The 14,069-nt window shown below is 39.2% G+C and overlaps 1 protein-coding gene across 3 annotated transcripts in view; it reads right to left on the reverse strand.

Moving 5' to 3' along the window:
* The window catches only part of GPD2 (glycerol-3-phosphate dehydrogenase 2), a 246,551-nt gene that overhangs the window by 225,620 nt on the left and 6,862 nt on the right, over nt 1-14,069 (reverse strand). The gene's annotated exons all lie outside the window — the stretch shown is intronic.

Raw genomic sequence — 14,069 nt, forward strand, 5'->3', positions numbered from 1 at the left:
TGCAGCAGGCCAGGCCTCCCTGTCCATCACCAACTCCCAGAGTTTACTCAAACTCAAGTCCATCGAGTCGAAAATGCAATCCAACCATCTCATACTCTGTTGTCCCCTTCTTCTCTTGTCTTCAATCTTTCCCAGCATCAGGGTCTTTTCCAATGAGTCAGCTCTTCGCATCAGGTGGCCCAAGTATTGGAGTTTCAGCTTCAACATCAGTCCTTCCAATGAACACCCAGGACTGATCTCCTTTAGGATGGACTGGTTGGATCTCCTTGCAGTCCAAGGGACTCCCAAGAGTCTTCTCCAACACCACAGTTCAAAGGCATCAACTCTTCGGCGCTCAGCTTTCTTTATAGTCCAACTCTCATATCCATACATGACTACTGGAAAAACCATAGCTTTGACTAGACGGACCTTTGTAGACAAAGTAACGTCTCTGCTCTTTAATATGTTGTCTAGGTTGGTCATAGCTTTTCTTCCAAGGAGCAAGCATCTTTTTAATTTCATGGTTACAGTCACCATCTGCAGTGATTTTGAAGCCCAAGAAAATAGTCTCTCACTGTTTCCATTGTTTCCCCATCTATTTGCCATGATCTTAGTTTTCTGAATGTTGAGCTTTAAGACAACTTTTTCACTCTCCTCTTTCACCTTCATCAAGAGGCTCTTTAGTTCTTCTTCACTTTCTGCCATAAGGGTGGTGTCATCCGCATATCTGAGGTTACTGATATTTCTCCCGGCAATCTTGATTCCAGCTTGTGCTTCATCCAGCCTGGCATTCTGAATGATGTACTCTGCATATAAGTTAAACAAGCAGGGTGACAATATACAGCCTTGACGTAGTCCTTTTCCTATTTGGAACCAGTCTGCTGTTGCATGTCCAGTTCTAACTGTTGCCTCTTGACCTGCATAGAGATTTCTCAAGAGGCAGGTCAGGTGGTCTGGTATTCCCATTTTTAAGAATTTTCCACAGTTTATTGTGATCCACACAGTCAAAGGCTTTGGCATAGCCAATAAAGCAGAAGTAGATGTTTTTCCAAAACTCTCTTACTTTTTTGATGATCCAGCAGATGTTGGCAATTTGATCTCTGGTTCCTCTGCCTTTTCTAAATTCAACTTGAACATCTGGAAGTTCCAGTTCATGTATACTGTTGAAGCCTGGTTTGGAGAATTTTGAGCATTACTTTTACTAGCATGTGAGATGAGTGCAATTGTGCAGTAGTTTGAGCATTCTTTGGCACTGTTTTTCTTTGGGATTGGAATGAAAACTGACTTTTTCCAGTCCTGTGGCCACTGCTGAGTTTTCCAAATTTTCTGGCATATTGAGTGCAGCACTTTCACAGCATCATCTTTCAGGATTTGAAATAGCTCAACTGGAATTCTATCAACTCCACTAGCTTGTTCCTAGTGATGACTTCACATTCCAGGATGTCTGGCTCAAAGTGAGTGATCACACCATCGTGATTATCTGGGTCATGAAGATCTTTTTTGTATAGTTCTTCTGTGTACTTTTGCCACCTCTTCTTAACATCTTCTGCTTCTGTTAGATTCATACCATTTCTGTCCTTTATGTGATCATCTTTGCAGGAAATGTTCCCTTGGTATCTCTGATTTTCTTGAAGAGATCTCTGCTGCTGCTGCTGCTGCTAAGTCGCTTCAGTCGTGTCCAACTCTGTGCAACCCCATAGACGGCAGCCCACCAGGCTCCGCCATCCCTGGGATTCTCCAGGCAAGAATACTGGAGAGGGTTGCCATTTCCTTCTCCAGTGCATGAAATAGAAAAGTGAAAGTGAAGTTGCTCAGTCGTGTCCGACTCTTAGTGACCCCATGGACTGTAGCCTACCAGGCCCCTCCGTCCATGGGATTTTCCAGGCAAGAGTACTGGAGTGGGGTGCCATTGCCTTCTCCGAAGAGATCTCTAATCTTTCCCATTCTATTATTTTCCACTATTTCTTTGCATTGGTCACTGAGGAAGGCTTTCTTATCTCTCCTTGCTATTCTTTGGAATTCTGCATTCAAATAGGTATCTGGCCCCATCACTTCATGGCAAATAGATGGGGAAACAGTGGAAACAGTGACAGATTTTATTTTTTTGAGCTTCAAAATCACTCCGGATGGTGACTGCAGCCATGAAATTAAAAGACGCTTACTCCTTGGAAGAAAAGTTATGACCAATCTAGACAGTATATTAAAAAGCAGAGACATTACTTTGCCAACAAAGGTCCGTCTAGTCAAGGCTATGGTTTTTCCAGTAGTCACGAATGGACGTGAGAGTTGGACTATAAAGAAAGCTGAGCACCGAAGAATTGATGCCTTTGAACTGTGGTGTTGGAGAAGCCTCTTGAGAGTCCCTTGGACTGCAAGGAGATCCAACCAGTCCATCCTAAAGGAGATCAGTCCTGGGTGTTCATTGGAAGGACTGATGTTGAAGCTGAAACTCCAATACTCTGGCCACCTGATGCAAAGAACTGACTCAATGGAAAAGACCCTGATGCTGGGAAGGGTTGAAGACGGGAGGAGAAGGGGATGACAGAGGATGAGATGGTTGGATGGCCATCTTCGACCCGATGGACATGAGTTTGAGTAAACTCTGGGAGTTGGTGATGGACAGGGAGGCCTGGCCTGCTGCAGTCATGGGGTCGCAAAGAGTGGGACAGGACTGAGTGACTGAACTGCACTGAACTTCCTTTTCTCTTTTGCCTCTTGTTTCTCTTCTTTTCTCAGCTGTTTGTAAGGCCTTCTGTGACAACCATTTTGCCTTTTTGCATTTCTTTTTCTTGAGGATGGTCTTGATCACTGCCTCTTGTGCAATGTCGAGAACCTCCATCCATAGTTCTTTAGGCACTCTACCAGATCTAATCCCTTGAATCTATTTCTCACTTCCACTGTATAATTGTAAGGGATTTGATTTAGGTTATACCTGAATGGTCTAGTGGTTTTCCCTACTTTCTTCAATTTAAGTCTGAATTTGGCAATAAGGAGTTCATGATCTCAGCCACAGTCAGCTTCTGGTCTTGTTTTTGCTGACTGTATAGGGCTTCTCCATCTTTGGCTGCAAAGAATATAATCAATCTGATTTCACTATTGACCATCTGGTGTTGTCCATGTATAGAGTCTTCTCTTGTGTTGTTGGACGAGGGTGTTTGCTATGACCAGTGCGTTCTCTTGGCAAAATTCTGTTAGCCTTTGCCCTGCTTCATTCTGTACTCCAAGGCCCAATTTGCCTGTTACTTCAGTTATCTCTTGACTTCCTACTTTGGCATTACAGTCCCCTATAATGAAAAGGGCATCTTTTTTGGATATTAGTTCTAGAAGGTCTTGTAGGAGTTCATAGAACCGTTCAACTTCAGTTTCTTCAGCATTACTGGTTGGGCATAGACTTGGATTACTGTGATATTGAATGGTTTGCCTTGGAAATGAACAGAGATCATTCTGTCGTTTTTGAGATTGCATCCAAGTACTGTATTTTGGACTCTTTTGTTGACTATGAGGGCTGCTCCATTTCTTCTAAGGGATTCTTGCCCACAGTAGTAGATATAATGGTCATCTGATTTAAATTCATCGATTCCAGTCCATTTTAGTTCACTGATTCCTAAAATGTCAACGTTCACTCTTGCCATCTCCTGTTTGACCACTTCCAATTTGCTTTGATTCATGGACCTAACATTCCAGGTTCCTATGCAATATTGCTCTTTACAGCATCGGACTTTACTTCCATCACCAGACACATCCACAACTGGGTGCTGTTTTTGCTTTGGCTCCATCTCTTCAGTCTTTCTGGAGTTATTTCTCCACTGATCTCCAGTAGTATATTGGGCACCTACCGACCTGGGGAGTTCATCTTTCAGTGTCCTATCTTTTTGCCTTTTCATGTTGTTCATGGGGTTCTCAAGGCAAGAATACTGAAGTGGTTTGCCATTCCCTTTTCCAGAGGACCATGTTTTGTCAGAACTCTCCACCATGACCCACCCATCTTGGGTGGCCCTACACAGCATGGCTCAGTTTCAATGAGTTAGACAAGGCTGTGGTCCATGTTTTCAGTTTGGTTAGTTTTCTGTGATTGTGGTTTTCATTCTGTCTGCCCTCTGATGGATAAAGATAAGAGGTTTATGGAAGTTTCCTGTTGGGAGAGACTGACTGAGGGGGAAATTGGGTCTTGTTCTGATGGGCGGGGCCATGCTCAGTAAATCTTTAATCCAATTTTCTGTTGATGGGCGGGGCTGTGTTCCCTCCCTGTTGTTTGACCTGAGGCCAAACTATGGTGGAGGTAATGAAGATAATGGTGACCTCTTTCAAATGGTCCCATGCATGCACTGCCACACTCAGTGGCCCCGACCCTGCAGCAGACCACCATTGACCCACGTCTCCACTGGAGACTCCTGGACACTCACGACTCCTAGACACTCATGGGCAAGTCTAGGTCAGTCTCTTGTGGGGTCACTGCTCCTTTCTCCTGGGTCTTGGTGTACACAGGGTTCTGTCTGTGCCCTCCAAGAGTCTGTTTCCCCAGTCCTGTGTAAGTTCTGGTGCCTCTATGGTAGGGTTAATGGTGACCTCCTTCAAGAGGGCTTATGCCATACCCAGATCTGCTGCACCCAGAGCCCCTGCCCCTGCAGCAAGCCACTGCTGACCCGTACCTTTGCAGGAGACACTCAAGTACAGTTCTGGCTCAGTCTCTGTGGGGTCACTGGGTCCTAGTATGTTTAAATTATTCCCTGATATTAAGCCAGGTCACACTTTATAAGGAGAAATTAACTCTTTAGGACCCCTGAGTGTAATATGTTGTACCTTGCTAGTAATCTAAAGGTATCTAATGTGCTTCTTAATAGTAAATTGGGCCCTAGGATACTGGTTTATTGCTTTTAACTTGTAAGGTTTCTGTTTTACCAATGACAAAAGAGATGGTGCATATTTCACTTGATCTTAGTGAAGAAAACCACAAAAAATGGTTTGAGTCAATTAAAGTACATTGATGTGAAAACCTATCTTTTTTCTTTATTTAAACCATTTCTTTTATATTTTCTTTTGAACTTTTTATTTTATATTGAGGTATAGCAAATTAACAATGTTGTGATAGTTTCAGGTGAACAGTGAAGGGATTCAGCTATACATATACATGTATCCATTCTCCTCCAAACCTCCCTCCTATCCAGGCTGCCACATAACATTAAGCAGAGTTTCATGTGCTATACAGGGCCCTTGTTGGTTATCCATTTTAAATATAGCAGTTAAACCATTTCTTGTAAGCAAAGACATTTCATGGTGAATTAAATAAAATTTGATATTTGTTTAGTGATTATTATATGCAAAGTCTTGAAGAAACAAAGCCTTACATATTCTTGGTTTATTTAGGTACATTTATATAGAACCAGTATTTGAGATTAAGAAAAAATCAACAATTTAGGAAGAATATGTTATATATTAATAAATGAATTATGCAAATAATAATAGCCATTCCCAATTACTGAACTTCCACTATTTCTCAACATTATAGTAATAATTTTATATGAATTCATTTACTTACTTCTCACTATAACCCTAAGGGGTAGCTTTGGTATCCCATCTTAAAGACAAGTAAATTATGACCAACAGCTAATAAGTGTCAGAGCTGAGTTTCAAATTTAGACCCATTTGACTGCAAAGCCCTTGATCTTAATCTGTATCTCATTATACTTCAAAAACACACATTTTAGGCTGGGTAGAATCAATAAGTAAAAGCCAGTTATTGTAGGATATGGATTTTTGCCACTCTTGACAGACAGAAAGATGTGACATTTCTACTGCTGGCAATAGGTCTTCAAGAGTTCCTCTTAAAAATGCAAATCTGTACTCCTAGAAGGATAACATAGTAAGAAAATAAACATTTTTAAGCTCTTAACATGTATGTCCTTGCAAAATCTTAAAAGAATGGGACAAAGGGCAGATAAGTTTTGATAAGGTTGAGGAGTGACAGGCATGGAATAAGGGAGGAGCAAGCCTGAGCCAGGGTTTGGGAGAAGTACCACCAGGAAACAGGGAAGCATGAAAGAACAGGAGTGGGGATGGTGGTGGTGTGTGTGTCGTGGGGCTCCTAACTAGGGACAAGAGAAGAGAACATCTAAGACAAGATTTTATAGCTCCATAATTTGCACAAGGCCAATACTGCTGCTTCTATTAAAAAATTCAACAGTATTCCATTAGCAAGTATGATAAAATTGACTTGTATGAATGCAAAAACTATAGTAGTTGCTTTAAGCAATGACTGAGTTATAATTGCTATTGTCAAAGAGTTTATAATCAAAGAAGCATTTTTTCCCTCTTTCACACCTATTTGCTCTACCATTCTTTACATAATATCAAATGTTACCCATAAGCTCTTGCAACGTGATTCTGAATTAGTCTTATACACAGAATAAGAATGATAAGTGAATTGATTGCTAATTAGTTCTGTTGCTTCTTTTCATTGCAGTCATATTCTTAAGTTAGTATACTCATCAATATATGACTCATTCACAAAACTTAACTGCAGTTTTAGTTAAATACTTAGTTACCATCATTGTAATGCTAATAATTATAAGGACGACGATGATGATAATAATAATAAACTGGAATGGTTTTAGGGTTAGAAACGTGAGTCTAAAAATGCTATCTTCATGATCCACGTTTATCCTACATCAATAATTTTGCATCAAATTTGCTCAATTTACAAATCAAAAATAGATTTTTCTGTCAGCAAAGACTACGCTTATATCTGAAAATCAAGCACAGCTTGTACATCATCATTAACCATAAAGGCTCTGAAATCAGAACCTAGCTGCCAATTTTGTTGATGATGCATAAGATGAAATCGAGTACAGCTGGCTCTTCTGTCCCATGCTAGCTCTGCAGTACTGACATTAGTGAAAAATCTGTTTGTTTTTTGTTTCAGGAAATTAAATAGCTATGACTAAAATGCAGCAGAGGGAACAGATATATATGAGTAATAAACAGGTGCTATTTTTAAGTTTATTTCACTTCCATTAGGTGCACCACTACTTTGACAAGTTGCAATGACCTCAAAGAAAATATGTTAATCTTAAAAAAACACAAAAACTAGAGGCGTCCCTTTATTGATAAATGGGAACCAAATTACACAAATAGTTTATAATTTAAAATCCACCATAAGTAAATATAATTCTCTTAATGATTATTCCTCCTAATAGAGTGTCTATGGACACCTTCAAAAAGGAGATTTTATTTCCTAACATGTCAACTGCCTTAGTAGAATACGCACTTCATGATTTGGGCCCAAGGTGAGTAACCTAGTGGTGGAGAAATAAACCAATTTCTAAATATTTCCTTAAAATGAGGAAGTGAGAGAATTTTCAATGAGGCAATATTAAGTTAATGGCATGAAACTAATTTCCAAATCCCTAAGTTTATTGGAAGCTTGTTGAATCAAGGAGATCCTTATCCTCTTTTTCCAGGCAAACATTAAATATGCTGTGCCAGTGTGGGGTGGAAGTAAGGACTGAACACACACATTAACTGCCAACACTTCAGGAAATCTGGTGAAAGAAATCTTTTTAGACACACACACAAGGATGGGGGGAAGGGATAGTTAGGGAGTTTGGAATTGGCATGTACACTCTGCTATATTTAAAATGGATAACCAACAAGGACCTACTGTATAGCACAGGGAACTCTGCTCAATATTATGTGGCAGCCTGGATGGAAGAGGGTGTAGGGGGAGAATGGATACATATATGTGTAGGGCTGAGTCCCTTCTCATGAAACTATTACAACATTGTCAATTGGCTATACCCCAATACAAAATAAAAAGCTTTAAAAAAAAAAAAAAACAAGGAGGAAGAGAGGAGATGACAGCAACATACTTTTGAAAACTGGAAAATAGGTGAATGAAATCTGACTGACTTAGCAGATCTCAAAGAGAGGAAACTAAGTTAGTAAGGGAGAAAGCTGAGAAACACCCCCATTAACACAACAGAATCTTCCAAGAAATGACAGCCCTAGGGAATTCTGAAACTGAAAATGAAGGAGGGACGGTCTCCTGGAGGATTGGGTGAAAGCTGACCAAGGAGCAATTCTCTCTGTGAATTCCTTTTCAAATTGATGCCAAAGGAAGATTGACTCTCCCCACTTTGGAATAAGTCCCTCGTGTTATTTTGGACTTATAGAGCCCAGGCACAGTTGAAGATCTAATATTCTATTGAACATCCCTTCAAGCCCCTTCTCCACTCAGCCCCCAGGACACTAACAGCCAAATCTTGACCCTCCATGAAGTGGAAAGGTGGACTTTTCCCTAATACCTGGCCATTCCACCTGGAAAGATCTAAAACTATTCCTAACCAGGATACCTAACAAATAGTCTTTTCAGATCACCTTGCAGTAAAGCTCATGATCAGTGAGTTCCATATGGGTGTATGCATTCAGAGCTCCCAATCAGCTTTTAGTCTTTCATTCTTAATTGGAAGCAGAAAATCAAGGATTATAAGACATCTGAGAAAATCTCTAATGCAGAGGGGATAGGGGACTTGAAGAAGGAAGGAATAGGAGTTGTAATTTAATGGGTACAGAGTTTCAGTTTAGGAAGATGAGAAAGTTCTGGAGGTGAATGGTAGTGATGGTTGCACAACAATGTGAACTTACTTAATGCCACTGCACATTACACCTAATATTGGTCAAAATGGTAAATCTATGTTATATATATTTTGCAACCATAAAAATAAATAGAAAAATTAAGTTTATGAGAACGTCAATTGGAAAATAAAGGTGCAGAATTTTTTTAAAAAATACAACAGAAACAAAATTAAATAAAAACAAGTAGAAAAGTGATAAGAAATTAAAGGACTAGACCAGAAGGTCTAATGTATAATATATAATGAAGATATTTCCAGAAATGGAGAAAAAAGAAAACATAAAAGAGGAAATCATTAGTGAAATCATCCAAGAAAATTCCCCATAACTGTAAGACATTAATTTCCAAACTGAAAGGCCTATTCAGTGTTCAATATGATGGATGAAAACAGAATCACATCAAAGCATTAACACTGGAAAATTTTAGAATAATGAAGACCAAGGAAAGATCACCAAAGTTTCCAGGGAGGAAAATATCAGGTCAAGAATCACAATGGCATTGCATTTCTTCACAGTAAGACTGGGACTGGAGCAACGACTTTAAATTTCTGAAAAAAAGTATTTCCCACCTAAAACTATATTATCAGCCAAACTGTTAATTAGATTATAAGAAAGAATAAAGAGATTGTCAGAAATGTAAGATCTTTAAAAATTTACCTCCTAGACACTCTTGCTCTGAGTCTACTGGAAGATATACTCTGAGAGAAAGAAAATGTATGTTGGCAGGGAGGAGAATTTGGGGGAGAACACTAAGAGAAAGAGGACTACATAGGCAGAGAGAACAGAGAATTCAACACAGAATAAAGGGCAGAGAAGCCCTAGATAAGAGTATAGGATTACAGGGTAACTATGGGTCACCATATGCACAAGTCAAACTCCATACCAGATCTCCTTAGACAGTTTTTGACTGAGGACAGTGCAAGGCTCTTTATTCCATATGCTTCCTTCCCTCCACACAGAACAGCTGTGCACAGATAAAAGTGGTAGAATTACTCTAAATGCTGATGGTGCACGACGCAGTAAAAGAATATGTCCCTGACTTAAATGGTTACACTGAATGCTGTCAGCCATATTAGCAAGAGTCTTATGATCTCTGCAGACTACAATTTAGAAGAAAATACATATTTGCCTAAATACATTAAATTCTCTCATGTGGACATTCTCCTGCATAGGAGTCTGTACATGTGTGTGCTAGGTGTGTGAGTAAGTCTCTGAAGGGATATACAAGAAGCTGATGACATATTCATTTCTGGGGAAAAGAAGTGTGGGGTTGGGCAAAGGGGGCATGAGGAAAATTTACTTTTCAAGATTTATCCTTTCGTTCCTTTTGAATTTTTATCACAATTCAAAAAAATGAATAAATTACATTCTTTAAAAATTTATAGTTTTAAGCAATAAATTCAATGTCTAGGAGTTTATACTAAAGAAATCTCTATCCTTAAAGCAAATGATGTAGGTGCAGGGATTTCTTTGTGTTAGCAAAACTTTAGAAACAGCTTACATATTCATTTACTAGGTACTGATAAAATAAATTATGTATATTCCTGCAAGGGAATAGTATACAACCAGAAAAAAGTAAAAGGCCTTTATGTACTGATACAATACTATCCCCCAAATAAGATGTTAAGGAAAACAGATAAGAAACATACTTAAACAAATATATGAACTCACATTTGCTTGTATACATGTAAACTATCTCTGGGAGAAAACACAAACATTTTAAAATATTGGTTTAGCCTGAATTTCATGGCAGGGGAACGGGGATATGATAGAAATTATTCTCTGGATGTAATTTTGTACCTTTTGAATTTTGAGCCATTTGAATATGTTACCTTTGAAAACCAAATGGAATTACAGTTTTGAAAATGTGGGGCATTTTTAAATAGCCTAGATTCTTTTCATCTCGATTCTTTCTTTTTTCCCTATTGCAAAGCCAGTATGAGATCTTTCATCTAATAATAACACTCTGGTTGTAGTTCTGCAATGTTTAAGAAATGAAATCTGTTACTCCTGCTGGGATCAGAAGAGTTGTCAGCATACGTGGGCAGCAGTGGGTGAAGAAGAGCTTTTGGATTTAAGGCATAGAAACTAAATACCAAAGTTGAATGTATTATAACAACATTGTTAATATAGGAGAAATTTTATACCAATGTCACTTATGAAGACATCAGTGATATACTTCTCTAATATACAGATAGACCATTCAAGATAGACCAAAGGGACTTCGCTGGTGGTCCAGTGGTAAGGAATCCATCTTCCAAAGCAGGGACACAGGTTCGATACCTGATCAGGGAACTAAGATTTCCCACGCTGTGGGGCAACTACCTAGCCTGAGCTCTCCAGTGCCTATCCGAAGTTAGAGTACTGCAACAAAGACCCAGCATAGTCCAAAAAAGACCAAAGATAGGAAAAGAGAGGAATAATGGGAGCTCCAGACTGGATTTCAAAGCTATCTCTGGGTCCCTTTTCAATAGTATGACTTATTGGGATAGAGGAACATATTTTCTGTTTCCTCCTTCCTCTTCCATGTGTTTATAAACCATCATGCATATTAGAAATGTGGGTATGAATTTAACTCCATAGAAGATTTTTGAAATGCTATAAATAACTAACTTCCAGGAAATTAAGTGAGCTTTGTGTATAAAAAAGCCCCAGATGTAATGTGATAAAGACAAGATGCAGTGGTAAAGATCCTTGCGCCCCCAAATTGGTCTATTTGTATTCAAAATCTGTGTTCAAAGACCCCATCATGGTCTCTAGCACAGCCCACATTACCATCTATAGATTCATCTAGGACCAAAAATATTTGATGAGATTATAGAATTATCTAAAAAACCCTTTGACTATATGAACATTTACTTTCCCAAACAAAACTGACAGATTTTCCAAGACATCACATCAAGCTTCTACTGTGTTGCCATCTGTCTCAATACTGAAAACTTGAGTAATCTTTAAGTGGGTAAATCTTTAAATGGAATCCTCTTAGCATGACAAATGACTCTAATGGCATCTCTTAATGAACAAATGGCTACCAGCTTGAAAAACCTACATCTCTGAAAGAAAAGTGCAACTTTCAATAGAAATCCCAAGGACAGTAAACAAGCAGAAAGAAGGTTTTTACTGGAGGTATTGGCCAAGCACTGGGGAAGGTCAAGGGCCAACACTCTTTAGAAAGACAACCATGGCAGTCTCTTGGCAGTCGTGTGGAGCAGAACCTGACTAGGGCAAGGAAGCTACTAGTGGTAGGAAATAATATAGGCAGCTGTTGTCAGAATTCAAGTAAAAAATGATAAAAGGTGAAGGAAGAGGAAGGAAGTAGATTTTGAGGGGAAGGAAATAGGGGTGAGGGGATACAATGTTTAGAGTAAGAATGGACAAGAAGCTCTTGACAGCTTTGGCAAAGAAAGTTTCTAACCCCCCTCTCCTGAGTTGTCTGTGTATCTACAGCTCTTTCAGGGTCTTGTTCTCCTCTTTTGCCTTCAGAGGCCACCATGCACTTGCCTGCTACTTGCCAGACGTTGGGATTACAACCTGGCCTCAGGGAAGTTGGATGTGCAGAAGGTTATACTTTGCAGTGCTCTTCTTTGCTTTGATTGTCCCATACTCCCCCCTACCCCCACCACCATTCAAGTCTGTGCAGATGTTAATAATGACTAAAGGTGAGAAACAAATGAAAGAAATTACAACATAAAGGATAGACTACAAACTGTTCATGAAATAAAACTTTCCAACAGTTTAAAGGAAGAGAGCAATAAAAAGCTTACCACTTACAAATAAAGAGATCCCCTTAAGAGCACACCCCGATTCCTAGCCTTGCTTCCTAGCCTCAAGTCCCACGTAATTGACTCTCCTCTTAGAAAATGTGGTGCTGGTGCTTAGTTGTGTCTGACTCTTTGTGACTCTTTGGACTATAGCCCTCCAGGCTCCTCTGTCCAGGGGATTCTCCAAGCAAGAATACTGGAGTGGGTTGCCGTCTTCCTGACTCAGGGATCAAACTCACACCTCCTGTGTCTCCTGCCATGCAGGCAGATTCTTTACCCACCCAACCGTCGGGGAGTGCCTGTCCTCAGGTCTCTATACTACACGTCTTTACCATGGTTTGCCCTACTCATGATAGTTTAATTTCATGAAAGATCCAGCCCTCTTTCCAATCAATGCAACCCACAGGATATTATTATACTTGAATATTTGCAGCAACACTTTTCCCAAGCCTGAGTTAAGCATTATGAAATTACACTATAGAGGCTCTCTAACAGCACAGCCCCTTGTAGAGTTTGCATTTCAACTGGTGCCCACTGGTAGCAGTGAAGATTTGCCACCTTATTCTTCTTGGTCATCCACTGAATTCTACACAAGCATACCTCCCAAAGGCAAATAATAATTATCAAAGACAATTCATATTAAGGAAGAGAAAAATTTCCCTAAATATAACATAATCTGCACCGAGTCTACCTTAAATGGAGATAACTGGCTACATTTTTATTCAGAGTTATGTCGATTCTCACTTTGTTCATCCTCCTGCTTCTAACCATGCCCAGATTCCTATAGGTCTGTAAGAAACAGGATGCATCACAGTAACCTTTTCAAGTGACAGCAACTCCCTTCCTACACAAAGATGTTGAAATCATGGAATTATTAAAGAGTATAGACATAAATGTCATGTGTTTGCGTGTGTGTGTGTGTGTGTGTGTGTGTGTGTGTGTGCGCGCGTGTGAGCAAAGTGAGTGGAGGGTCTTTTTCCAGGTATAATTAACTTGGCTCTTTTAAGTATCTGATTTCATTTGCTATTTGAACTACTGTTTTGGTTCTTGGCTATACTAAAATATTCTGTAATCACATATATTGCATAGTTCTAGGGAGCAAACAGACAAGCACAGGGAATAAAATACTTAAAGGAAAAGAACGTCTTAAATTTAAAAAAGAGAAGCAACTTAGCCAAAGTTTAAAAAGTGAGAATTCTTAAACTTCGTAATATATGGTTACAATTTGCACAAGAATAAAGAATGCTATTGTGTGATGGGTTCCAATAAAATTTAACCTTTCAGTCTCTTAGAATTTATAACTTTGCTATTCTTGTTACTATGGTAAATGTTTTCATTCACAAGGATAAGGTGGACTCTAAGATCTCAGCTGTAAAAATGTACTACTATTTCTGCTTCCACATTCATTTATTTAATGTAGTCCATGATTTCCACTATTTACAAATAACTGTAGATAGCCTAATGGCCAGGCCCTAAAAATTTCAAGATAAATTAGAGAGAATTTTTGCCCTTATAGAGGTCAGTTTAAGAGGGGAGATAGAGAAAAAAAAATTGAATATGGGTCACAACAGAAAGATGTACAGAGTATGACAAGTAACTGATCAATTTTAGAGTATGTAGGTGGGAGGTGTAGGGAGCATGGCAGTGTTGGTGTCAGGCAAAATTTCACAGAAGCTAAAGCCCTTGAACTGAGTATTGAAG

This window comes from Giraffa tippelskirchi, chromosome 3 (genome assembly GCF_054371585.1).
Source record: "Giraffa tippelskirchi isolate mGirTip1 chromosome 3, T2T-mGirTip1v1.2.pri, whole genome shotgun sequence".
Taxonomy (NCBI): domain Eukaryota; kingdom Metazoa; phylum Chordata; class Mammalia; order Artiodactyla; family Giraffidae; genus Giraffa; species Giraffa tippelskirchi.